This window comes from Thamnophis elegans, chromosome 2, assembly GCF_009769535.1.
Source record: "Thamnophis elegans isolate rThaEle1 chromosome 2, rThaEle1.pri, whole genome shotgun sequence".
Lineage (NCBI taxonomy): Eukaryota > Metazoa > Chordata > Lepidosauria > Squamata > Colubridae > Thamnophis > Thamnophis elegans.
The window spans coordinates 115,792,641-115,805,262 of NC_045542.1; the positions used below are offsets into that span (position 1 = coordinate 115,792,641).

At 40.3% G+C, this 12,622-nt stretch overlaps 1 protein-coding gene across 1 annotated transcript in view; it reads left to right on the plus strand.

The window, feature by feature from the left end:
* The window catches only part of CELSR3 (cadherin EGF LAG seven-pass G-type receptor 3), a 155,008-nt gene that overhangs the window by 34,218 nt on the left and 108,168 nt on the right, over window positions 1-12,622 (plus strand). The gene's annotated exons all lie outside the window — the stretch shown is intronic.

A 12,622-nucleotide genomic window follows, 5' to 3' on the forward strand; every position in this document is an offset into this window, starting at 1 on the left:
CATGGTTTTTCAGATACTGGTTGTTGTAGTGAGGACTGTTTTGTTTTTCCATGATGGTTTGTTTCTGTGTTTAGACAGTCTTATTGGGTATTTCTGCAATTGCCCATAGCAGTCTTACTCAGAAAAGCATCACATTCACTAAATATTTATTTTGAACTAGGGCAAACTTTCTGGATTGCTTTCTAGACTAGTTTTCTCTTCATGTCCAATAGTTCAATAGTCCAACATCCCCTCAGGAAATTTCAAGGCACCTGGGATGATATCACTGCAGCCATATCAGAAGCAGTTAGATGGTTAGCTTCCTTAAATATCAAATTGTAACAACTATCCCATTGCAATTGTATGACTCCATATTATGGTGTTTTTGTTATGATTTTATTTTAATTTAATATATTATCTCCTATATATTATCTCCTTATATTATCTCTATATCTCTGTATCACTATATAGCTATATCTCTCTTTCTCTCTATGTTTGTCTGTCTGTCTGTCTGTCTGTCTATATCTATCTATCTATCTATCTATCTATCTATCTATCTATCTATCTATCTATCTATCTATCTATCATCTGTCTGTCTGTCTGTCTGTCTGTCTGTCTGTAAAATGTAAAAAAAGATCTGGAGACTCTAGAAAGAGTGCAAAGAAGAGCAACAAAGTTGATTAGGGGATGAGGCTAAAACATATGAAAAACGGTTGCAGGAACTGGGTATATCTAGTTTAATGAAAAGAAGGACTAGGGGAGACATGATAGTACTGTTCCAATATCTCAGAGGTTGCCACAAAGAAGAGGGAATCAAGCTGGTCTCCAAAGCACCTGAGGGTAGAACAAGAAGCAATGGGTAAAATCTAATCAAGGAGAGAATCAACCTAGAACTAAGGAGAAATTTCCTGACAGAATAATTTTTCAGTGGAACAACTTTCCTCCAGAAGTTGTGAATGCTTCAACACTGGAAGTTTTTAAGATGTTGGATAACTGGGCAGGGGTTTGGATTAGAAGACCTCCAAGGTCCCTTCCAACTCTGTTATTCTATTCTATTCTATTCTATTCTATTCTATTCTATTCTATTCTATTCTATTCTATTCCATTCCATTCCATTCCATTCCATTCCATTCATCCATCTATCTATCCATCCATCCATCCATCCATCCATCCACCCATCCATTAACAGAATATTTAAACTAAATTTGTATATCAGTGATTGCATGACCTCTGCAGATGCCACAGGTTAAATAAAATAAAAATTCCTGTCCAAGATTGCATGGCAAGAGAAATTGGGCTAAAGGATCAGATCAATGCCTAGCTGAGTGAAATCTGCATCCTTTTCATGTGGCTTCCTACACAGTCTGGCTACAGGGGAATACACTTATACCAAATCTTGTCAGATAACATTGCTCTCGTTTTAAAATCAGCAGATAGGGTGACCATTGGAGATTTCTGCTTTTTTTTATTTATTTGACTATAGGGGCTGCTATAGTTGGTTCAGGCTGATGTTTTTGTATGTCACATTGGTAAACTTTACAGGAAGCAAAGAGATTGATGTACTGGGATGGACTGGCTTCTGCTGGGTATTTTGTGGTGAAGAAGGGACTGATGGAGGTGTCTTTAAGGACACTTTTTAAGCCATCAAGTTAAAGAACCATAATATACTGCCGTGATGGTGAAACTATGGCATGCGTGCCAGAGGTGGCATGCAGAGCTCTCTCTGTGGGCACGCAAGCATTGCCAGAGTGCCACAAAATGACCCATAAAATGACCAGAGCCAGGTCATTTTGGGGGGCTGTTTTCCAGGCCATTTTGGAGCCATTTTCAGGCCAAAAACAGCCCAGAAAGTAGCCTGAAAACTGCCAAAGAACCATCAAAAAACCACCAAAAGGCAGGGTTGTGCATGCCAGTAGCTGGTCTTTGGGTTTCCAGCGCTCCGGCACATGCACGTGCATTCCGGTTTGGGCACTCGTTGCCCAAAAGGTTTGCCATCACTGATATACTGTATTGTATTATGGGTGGAGTTATCGCAAGCCATCCCAACCCCTCCTTGCTGTCCCTTGGAGTCTCTTATAGAACCAATCGTTGCTCAAATCATGGTTCCAACACAGTTGTTTAAATCGTGGCACGACAAAACCGCAGTCCACTAAAGCGCGCCCGATTAAAGCGCATACCTGACGTCATCAGCAGCGCGACAAATATGACCGCAGAGAAAAAAGGGCGCTTTAAAAAGCGCTTTTAAAGCAAGCCGATTCACGTAAAGGTAAGCGTTAGGTTTAGGGTTAGGGTTAGGGTAAGGGTTAGGGTTAGGTTTAGGGTTACGTTAAGCGTTAGGGTTAGGTTTAGGGTTAGGTTAAGGGTTAGCGTTAGGTTTAGGGTTAGGTTAAGGGTTAGGTTTAGGGTTAGGGTTAGGGTTAGGTTTGGGGGGGTTAGGGTAAGGTTTTCGCGTTAATTTTAACTTTACCGCTCACAGCGTGATGTTCTCGTCGCGCTGTGATGACGTCAGGTACGCACTTTCGTCGAGCGCGCTTTAGTCTACCGCGGTTTTGTGGTGGAACCGTTTAAATATACTGCAGTAAAACAAATATTGCACCCTGATAAAAGCGATCCCACAAAAGCCAAGGATTGTAATATAACTTTCTGCAGATTTAAAAATCAGAACAGAAAGATAGAAGTAAAACATTTCTTTTCATTAATTTTTGTTTTGGTTTGACTTGTGCTCCCTACCCAGCCAGCAATAAAGAAGCAATAATGTCTGCCCTCATAAGTTAATTTTATCTCGGATCATTATAGTGGGCAGAGCAGGGTTGGCTGGTACTTAAATTACACAAGGAGTTAATTGTGATCTGGAAAAGTAACTAGCTTTACTCTTAGGGGGGGGAAGACAAAGTGGTCTTTACTCAAAATCTTAGCAACTTTATTTAATCTGAGTAATTCATTATTACAAGGGTGAAAATAAAGTACCAGAGGAATAGAAATACTCATGCTATCGTTAGCAGGGTAAGATTCATACTTCTAAATCTCCCTTGAAAGCATCTTCAGCAGTTTGCAACCTGTCTCATGTTTCACAGCAAAAGTACCTGCCAGTTGCCAATATAAATTCCAACTGCTCCCCATAATTAGTTTCTGTTTGCTGAGTTAATCCTTTACATGGTATTGCCTGGGGGTGGGTGGGTGGAGGGAATCCTCGGTTGAGTGATATTTTTTCAGGAGTACAACTAAAAATAAGGAATGAAAAGAATGAGAATTTGCACTATCAGCAAAGCTCAAGCAAGGCAGTACTATCGATAGACAGTTGATATAAGATCTTCCAACAGACCTTAAATAGCAGCTGCTGGGGAGGAATATAGCCACCTTCCTCTCTATGCCTTAGACTTCCCAGATGTACCCCAGATGAATCGTTGCAAGTCAAGGACTAACTTATAGCCAGTTCTAATACTTATGACCAATCATATCACTGCAGCATTCCTCTCTATGCCTTAACTTCCCAGATGTACCCCAGATGAATGGTTGTAAGTTAAGGACTAACTTGGCCACTATTTGGTCAACAAATATTGAATTAAAGGTAGTCCTTGATTTACAACCATTCATGTAATGAATATTCCAATTTATCAGAGTGCTTTAAAAAAGTGACTTATGGCCAGTTCTAATACTTATGACCAGTGGTGGGTTGCAGGAGGTATGCCCCGGTACGGGTGTATCGGAGCCAGCCCAGAGCTCCAGATATGGTGCCCACCCGCCCGCCCAAGCTCCGGTGTTTAAAGGCTTCTGTGCTTCTGCGCAGGCACATGGCGCATACAGCACCTGCGTGACGCTCTGCGGAGCAGCTGTAGCATCGCGGAGGTGCTAAGATTCATGCACGTGCTGCGTGCACCCATGAGGACGCCGCTAGCCCCGTTCCAACCGTACCGGTTGGAATGGGATTTGAAACCCACCACTGCTTATGACCAATCATATCATTGCAGCATTCCTGCTGTGCAACATAGCAATTCATTTTGTGGTGTATGACTACGGCAAAAAAATAGCTGTAAAATTGGGGTGCAATTTACTTAGTGACTGCATTGCTTAGCAACAGAAGGTCTTGCCTCAGTGGTGGTCATACATTGAGGACTGATCTTTAGTTGAATCTTTGGACCAATACAGCCTAGCTCTTACTGTAGTCTTTAGCTATATTGTTTTTTTTTTTTTAATTTTGGCATAAACTTGTTTATTTTTACCTACTTGTTCACTGTGTGCTGATTTCTTATGAAAGAGGAAAAATGCCATTATCAGCATTCATAACCAATTTACTCTGAATTTGCCTTTGTGTAGTCTATTCTACTAACTAATATGATCCCTACACAGAAGGAAGAGGCCACTTGGCCATCTTTCCATTTTTCTTGTCCTGCCATCTTTTTCCACCAGTGCAAGAATAAACAAAGACAGGGCCAATATGCTGTTTGACCACAAAAAAAGTGTGGGGGGGAAATCCATTTAAAATGTGACAAGCTTCCTCTAGACTTGCCCAAAGAAGATGAGGTTTGTTGAATAGCCAGTGCTGGTAGAAGAGCAAAAGGACAGCCGAGCACAACTTTTAAGAAAGTGAAAGGCAAGTGGGAAGGAAGTAGGACCTATAAACAGTAATGGCCTTTCCAACTACCCTGATGAGATTACTGTACTTCTGGCTTTCCACAGCAACCCACCTCTGGTGGGAAGGTAACAGCGTTCCATGCACCTTCGGCATTTAGTTATGCCGGCCTCATGACCATAGAGACGTCTTCAGATAGTGCTGGCTCTTCGGCTTTGAAATGGAGATGAGCACCATGCCCTAGAGTCGGGAACAACTAGCACATATGTGCGAGGGGAATCTTTACCTTTACCTTACATATAGCAATTTTTATCTATCATCCTGTATGGTTGTTTTTCTGAGGGTGGGTGGGTGAGGAAATTTACTATTTGTGGCATTTGCACAGAAACTGGGTAGCGTCTGACCTATGTATTTTCCTACGGCAATGAACTCTGCAATTCAAAGAGGCCCAAGCAGAACTGGGCAACCTGCTTCGTTTGCAGAATATCATACAGCTGTCCTGGGTTCAGTAAACTGGCTCCCATAACCATCTGCAAACGAACTTCTTTGCCGTTGATTTAAAACAAATCTAATTTCCAGATGGATGGAGAGGCTCTAGGGGGCAATTTTTCCTCTCTCAACCTTTGCAAACCTAATAAGGGAAAAAAAACCAAGCCTCTAATTAGGAACTTCATTGTTTGCATCTATTTATTTAAAACATTTGTATAGCTGCCCGTTGTAAGCCAAGGAAAAAACAAACAATACACAGGAATATAATAGGTTGTATAGCCAAGGCAGGCAAAGAACTAAACAACAGTAAGCTATTGACCTATTGAATTCATTGAGAGTCTTACCAAACTGAGAAACTAGCAGCCTTTTCCCTCCCCCACACGTGGTTCCTCCCCCTCTCCCATGAAGAGACTGAACAGTCTCTTTAAAGCGAAGATCATCTGGCTTCTACATCTGTCATTCCATTGGTCGACAGGCTTGATTCAACTGAGTAGGCTGGCTAGGCCAGTGTCCCCTTCCTCCCCCACTGCTCCATAAACTGTGCCCTTAATGGAAGAGGATGGACCATCCTAGACAGGAGAAGAGTCATATTAGTCCATGGTGGCAAAAAAAAACCCACCCAAGGGGGAGTTTGGTAATACCTTGTCCAACTAACAAATTTTATGAGGAGGCATCAGCTGCCATGAGCTGCATTTCATGTTACCCACTGCATGGAGTGGCTGCACTGAGAAGATATGGGGAAGGTGGAGGCAACTAGGAAGCAGAAATAAATTGGCCCTGCAGATTACATATGAGGCAGACTGCCAGTATCTTATCAATTTACAATTGATAAAGTCCATTGTGTTTGTTGAGACCATCTCAGATTGCTTGAAACTTTTTAATGTTTGTCAGTTCAGCAATTTCTCACTCCATGGTGCTTTTAAAAGTCCCGTGTTTTCAAAACAGCCACTTTGAGGTCTGCCACAGAGTGTACCGGGAAGGGATTGAAATGCTCTTCAGTCAAAAAGTAGACAATAGCTGTGCTCCCTTGTCAGAACCTTCAAGATGTGAAAGGCTCAATACAAGATGCAAACAAATTAATTCCCCTGCTCAGCCCATCAGTAGTGTAAACATATCTTGTAGCATTGTCTTAAGGGATCTTGGCTTCTGTATTCAGACTCCTTTATTCTGGTCCATCTCATCCAGTCAAGCTTCAGCCTTCCCCCAATCAATTTACTGGGCAATTTCCTTATAGGTGAAAACCTGCTAGCCTCTGTTTCTCACTCCATTGGCCAAGTGATAGAGCATCATGATACAAGCCCAACCCTTGGGAGAATTACAACACACTGTTCATCAAGTGGTTAATTCTGACAATCCCACACCCTGCAGACATAGCTGCAGGGGATGGGATGGCTTCTGTTCCATTCTGTCCCTTTCCCTCACCAAGGCATGTATCTCAGACATTTAACTCTACAGCTCCTTATTTTTATCTCTTTATTAATTCCTGGATTTTTGTTTCTGCCTCCCTGCTCCTTAAGAAAAACATCATTTGAGCAGAAGTTCATAACTTGAATTTCCGTACATTCTCTAAACTGCCCAACAGGTATCACCAACTCTTAATTTCTTTGCAGATTCTTTCCTTATTGGAAGTGCATCTACGTGGAGGGAAGTATGCAGTGGGGTACCCCAAACTCTGTCTTAGGCCCAGTATTCTTCAATATCTCCATCAATGCTTTATCAAATTTGCAGACACTAAGCTGACAAGACTAGCCAATATTCCATTAGTTAGGCTCACGATACAGAAGGATCTTGATAGGATCTTGCTTGGCCCTATCTAACAGAATGAAACTCTATGGAAAAGAAAGTTCTACATTTAGGCAAGAAAAACCAAATGCATAGTATAGAATAGGTGGTATCTGGCTCAGTAATAGGACTATGAGGGGGATCTTGGAATCCTGGTGGACAATCACTTAAATATGAGCCAACAGTGTGCTGTAGTGTGCCAAAAAAGCCAACACAGTCCTAGGCTGAATGAACAGAGGTATAGAGCCAAGATTACCTGAAGTGTTAATACCACTTTATAAGACCTTGGTAAGACCACACTTGAATATTGCATCCAGTTTTGGTTGCCAGGATATAAAAAACATGTTGAGACTCTAGAAAGAGTGCAGAAAAGCGCAACAAGGATTAGAGGCCAGGAAGCTAAAACATATGAAGAATGGTTGCAGGAATTGGTTATGTCTAGTTTAATGAAAAGAAGGACTAGGGGTGATAGGTTGCAATATCTAAGGGGCTGCCACAAAGAAGAGGGGGTCAACCTATTTTTCAAAGCATCTGAAAACATGACAGAACCAATAGATGGAGACTAGTCAAGGAGAGAAGCAACCAAGAACTAAGGAGATATTTCCTGATAGAACAATTAATCAGTGGAATGACTTGCCTCCAGAAGGCATATGCTCCAACACTGGAGGTTTTTAAGAAGAAATTGGGCAACCATTTGTCTCCTCCTTAAGATGGGGGTTGGATTAGAAGACCTCCAAGGTCATTTCCAATTCTGTTGTTCTTATCCCTTGAGATCCTCTAGGTACAGACCTTTGCAAGCTGAAGTTTCTCTAATACATCTTTCCTACCAAATTTCTACCAACTAGTGCCAAACTTCTAATTCCATTAATTATTACTTAACTCTAAGGCAATCTACAGGATTGCAGAGCTTAATTACCAAAGGAAACTGCCATTTCTTCATCTTATTATTAGTACTTTTTTCTGTTTTTTTGTTGCAATCATTCCTCTAAATTTTGACAAGATCCAGAATTTCAATTCAACAATGAAAATGGAACATATCATTGTTGGGTAGTGCTATAAAGTTTCATCTGAATTTCAGCTACCAACTTTCTCAAAGTCTTGATCTTGTTATCTTCCCATAAGAATAAGCATAATGAGAGGGTTTAGGCAATTACACATTTCCTGAAATTTATCTATATATAAAATTATCTATATAAATTACATTATATGTTATAATTTGTATCAAGGCAAAATATATCTTTCTTTCTTTGAGACATATGTACTGCTGATATGGCAATTGGCTTTTTCAGCAAGAAAGGAAAATCGATTTGGCTTGCCTGTTAAAACACATTCATACAATTTTTACTTTTTGAACTAGCATATATATTGCTTTTGAACTTTTGAACTAATACATATATTGTACAATACAGTACAATTCATTTTCACCCTTCTGTAAATTGTATTCTATAATGTAGTTCCCCATCAAAACAAAAGTGCAAAAATATATACACAAGAGAAAATTGCATAGTAAAAGACATGCATTAGGGAAAATTGTTTGCAAAGAGGCATATATCAGGGGAAATGTCTGCAACACTAAAAAAATTCAAGTATATAATATGAAAATACATACAGGTTTTGATGTAGGCATTCTTTAAAAAAGGAAAATTCAAGGGCAAACCCAAGAAAATCTTTATAAAAATGCATATTCTGATTTAAAAAAAACTAAAATCAAATACTATAGTATATGTAAATGTATTTTTAAAAAACAATCCAATTTCCATATTTTTCACATGAATGTGAAAGACTGTGCATTAAATGTAAATGTAAAGTTAAACAACTAAAATAAAGACAAAAGTGAGTTTTATATATAATATAAACCTAATAAAAAAAGAACTACATAGTGTGGTGGGGAGAAGAAAAGCGAAAAATCCTGTACTAATTTATCCATTTAAAAACCAAAGTAGATTAAATTAAAAATGCAAAAAAGAAAACCCCACTCATATTCTAAATTATGGTACATTGTATTTAATTCTAAATATATATTTTAATAATGTTCAAGGAAGACAAAAATAACACAAAAGGGTATTAAAAAGATAGAATTTCTTCCATTTTAGCATTTTGAAAGAAAGTAGACATGTTGACCATTAGGGAAAGGGAAGGAAGCATATTTCAATTATGATTGCTGCAGAGACAGCTACTGAGATATCATTCACCAGATGAAGCATCATTTGGGATTTTATTTCCCACATTTACTGTGCAGACAAGGAAAAATTATACACTTTGTGGAGAGGAACAGCAAACGAGGGACCAGTTTCTCAAACTGTACCTCCCCTTGTCAAATGAAGAACGAGATTGCCACTGACAGGAGCAAAAAGCTTGCCTCTGTACTGGTTTATGAAGAGATAACCAAATCAGCACTAATGAACCCTTAAGAGGTTTTCAGGTCATACATTTAGAGAAGGGGTCAAGGGTTCATATATTTCCTTCCCTGTCGCTTCCTGACATCCCCCTATGGACCTAACTTAAGACATCAAGAACAACATGGAGAAAGCTGAATTCCTGGCTAAGAATTCAGTCTGAAAGGAATCTGCTTTTTCCATCATCAGCATCTCTTCACTTATTTCCTTTGCTGGAACTCCTTGATCAACCCAGGTTGCCACTCAGGACCAGTCATCCAAGAGAGAAACAATGACATCCAGTGCTCTGGTTAACTTCTTGTTCCCGATGCGGAGTGTAACTGTTTACCAGGCTGCTGCGAAAATCTCCAAGCACTTTCAAAAAGCCATCTGGATCTATCAAACAGCTGGGGCTGACTGTTCAAATAGGGCCAAATCATCCTTGCAGAGGTCAGAATTTTCCGTAATGGGCATCATAATTAGAAAATGATCTGAGCACAGTTAGGAATTAGTGACAATGCCTCCCGTATCTAGATCATGTGCCATCTGCTCCAAAGTAAACATTAGATCTAACAAGTGGCTATCTGTAAGAGCCGAGGTGGTGCAGTGGTTGGAGCGCAGTACTGCAGGCTACTTCTGCTGCCTGCCAGCTGCCTGCAATTTAGCAGTTAAAATCTCACCGGGCTGGCTCAACCTTCCATCCTTCCGGGGTGGGTAAAATGAGGACCCAGATTGTTTGGGGCAATAGACTGATTCTGTAAACTGCTTAGAGAGGGCTCTAAAGCACTGTGAAGTAGTGGATAAGTCTGTGATTGCTATTATTGCTATCTCTAGCAGACATAGCTGAGATAACCTGGGATAAATTCAGGATTGTCGCAGCTATGAAATCCTGAGCTCCTTTGAACACCCATAAGAGCCAAGGTGGCGCAGTGGTTAGAGTGCAGTACTGCAGCCACTTCAGCTGACTGTTAGCTGCAGTTCAGCGGTTCAAATCTCATCGGCTCAGGGTTGACTCAGCCTTCCATCCTTCTGAGGTGGGTAAAATGAGGACCCAGACTGTGGGGGCAATATGCTGACTCTCTAAACCGCTTAGAGAGGGCTGAAAGCCCTATGAAGCGGTATATAAGTCTAACTGCTATTGCTATTGCTATCCCAAGATCCTAATAGCTTTAAATCCTGCAACATTGTAAACCTGGGAGAGCCCATCGGTAACCCAGATCTAGCTGCATTTCAGGAAGGATGGCTATTGAGCAGCAGGGAAACTCTTACAATTGCCAGGATGTACCTCCCAGGATGCAAACTTGGAAATCTTACTACATCTTTAATGCACTGAGCTGTACGAGACAATGCAATCATGGCATATAAATTCCTGTTCCTTTCTGGATCATATCACCTGCTCTTTTCTATTATCCTCAGTGGGATCATGCTGAGTAAGCTGCTGTAGGTGAAAAAAGTACAAAACAGGAATGAAAGCTATTACACCCAACATTTCACCTTTTTTAAAGGTACTAGAAAGAGTTGTGTTTTATGACCCAACAGTCCCGGGAGCCTGTGTATTTGAGTTGCTTTATATGGTGCGACTGTTGGGCAGGTTGCTTAGAAATGATCTAATATAAGGGCATGAGAACAGTTGTCTACATGATTTGATTAAAGGCCCATCTAGTCCATCACTGTTTCTCAGCTAAGTGCTTCTGAAAAGCTAATCAGCAGTACATTAACTGGTCCCATTACTCTTTCTACTTTTCTTTGGAAATTGATATCAACCGAATTACTCCTAGGCACTGCCTTGCCAAAGTTGATTCTGCCTGTCCTGTCTGAACATCTAAAGGAGAATTTTCGCAGAATATTCTCTCAATTGGAAATACATGGGCCTTTTTATAGTGGTCTCTAAGCTCTGGAAGACTCTTTAAAACCACATAAAATCTCATGTCATCTTGACTAGTCCCTTCCATATTCTAATACTCCCTTAAGAGCTTGGGGGCACAGTGGTTAGAGTGCAGTACTGCAAGCTACTTCCACTGATTATCGGCTGCCTGCAATTCAGCAGTTCAAATCTCACCAGGCTCAAGATTGACTCAGCCTTCCATTCTTCCAAGGTGGGTAAAATGAGGACCCAGATTGTTGGGGGCAATATGCCGACTCTGTAAACCACTTAGAGAGCAATGTAAAGCTCTGTGAAGCTGTATATATGTCTAAGTGCTATTGCTATTAAGTCAAGCTTAATTTCACTACTCAGTGGACTTGTCCATGTGGTTTTCTTCTCAAGAATATGAAAGTGACTTGTGATGCCTTCTTAGAGTTCCTGTCTCTGCCATCCAAGTATTAACCAGGACTGATTTGCTTAGGGTATTTTTTTTAAGGTTTAGTAAACACATTAACCAACCAAGAGATTGTGGTTAGACTTTCCATGATTACAATAGCACTTAGTAATAGTACTTAGATTTATATACTGCTTCACAGAGCTTTACAACCCTCTCTAAGTGGTTTACGGAGTCAGCATATTGCCCCCAACAATCTGGGTCCTCATTTTACCCACCTCGGAAGGATGGAAGGCTGAGTCAACCTTGATAGCCTTTGACTTACAACAGTTTATTTAGTGGCACTGAAAAAAAATGACTTTTGACTGTTTTTCACACTTATAACCGTTGCAACATCCCTGTTGTCATGCAATCAAAATTCAGCTGCTTGACAATTGACTTATATTTATGATGGTTGCTATGTCCCGGGGTTATGTGATCGCCTTTTGCCACCTTCTGACATTCACTGTCAGTGAGGGAGAGAGATTAACTTAACAATCACATTACTAACTTAACAACTGCAGTGACTCACACAACAACTGTGGCAAAAGAAGTTGTAAAATGGGGCAAAATTCCTTCAGGGAAGGTAAAGAGGAAGAGTTTTTGCATTTACTATCTGATTATCTTTCTAGGATAAAATCTGGCAGGCAGGCATTCTTCCCTCTCCCGGTTGGATTTAGAGCTGTGTTGAATTTCCATGCAGTTCTGAGGTTTTTGCTATCCTGTGTAGATTATTTTTAATCATGAGTATGATTCAGTTAAACGTAAGGTTAATTAAAGAAGATTAAGCTCTCAGTTTTAGCATTTGAAACACTTGTTTGACCTCACCTGTACTATGCTGAATGAAGCTTTCCAGCATATGATTTGAAAGAATGAAATCTCAGATGTGTAAAAGAGCCTTAGTCTCTTGTGCTCCTCCCTCTCCTCCTTCTTCTCTTTTTTTCCTTCTCTTTCTCCTCCTTCTCTTTCTGTCCAGATCAAACTTTAGACTGCCAAAATGAATCCACCTTCTTGATTTTGTCCATTGACACTGTACCAACACTTTATGCTTGCAAAAAGAAAACTGCTATCATTCTTTATTCCTATTGAAAGGAAATATGGCAAGGTTACCTGACATACCGTATACTGGT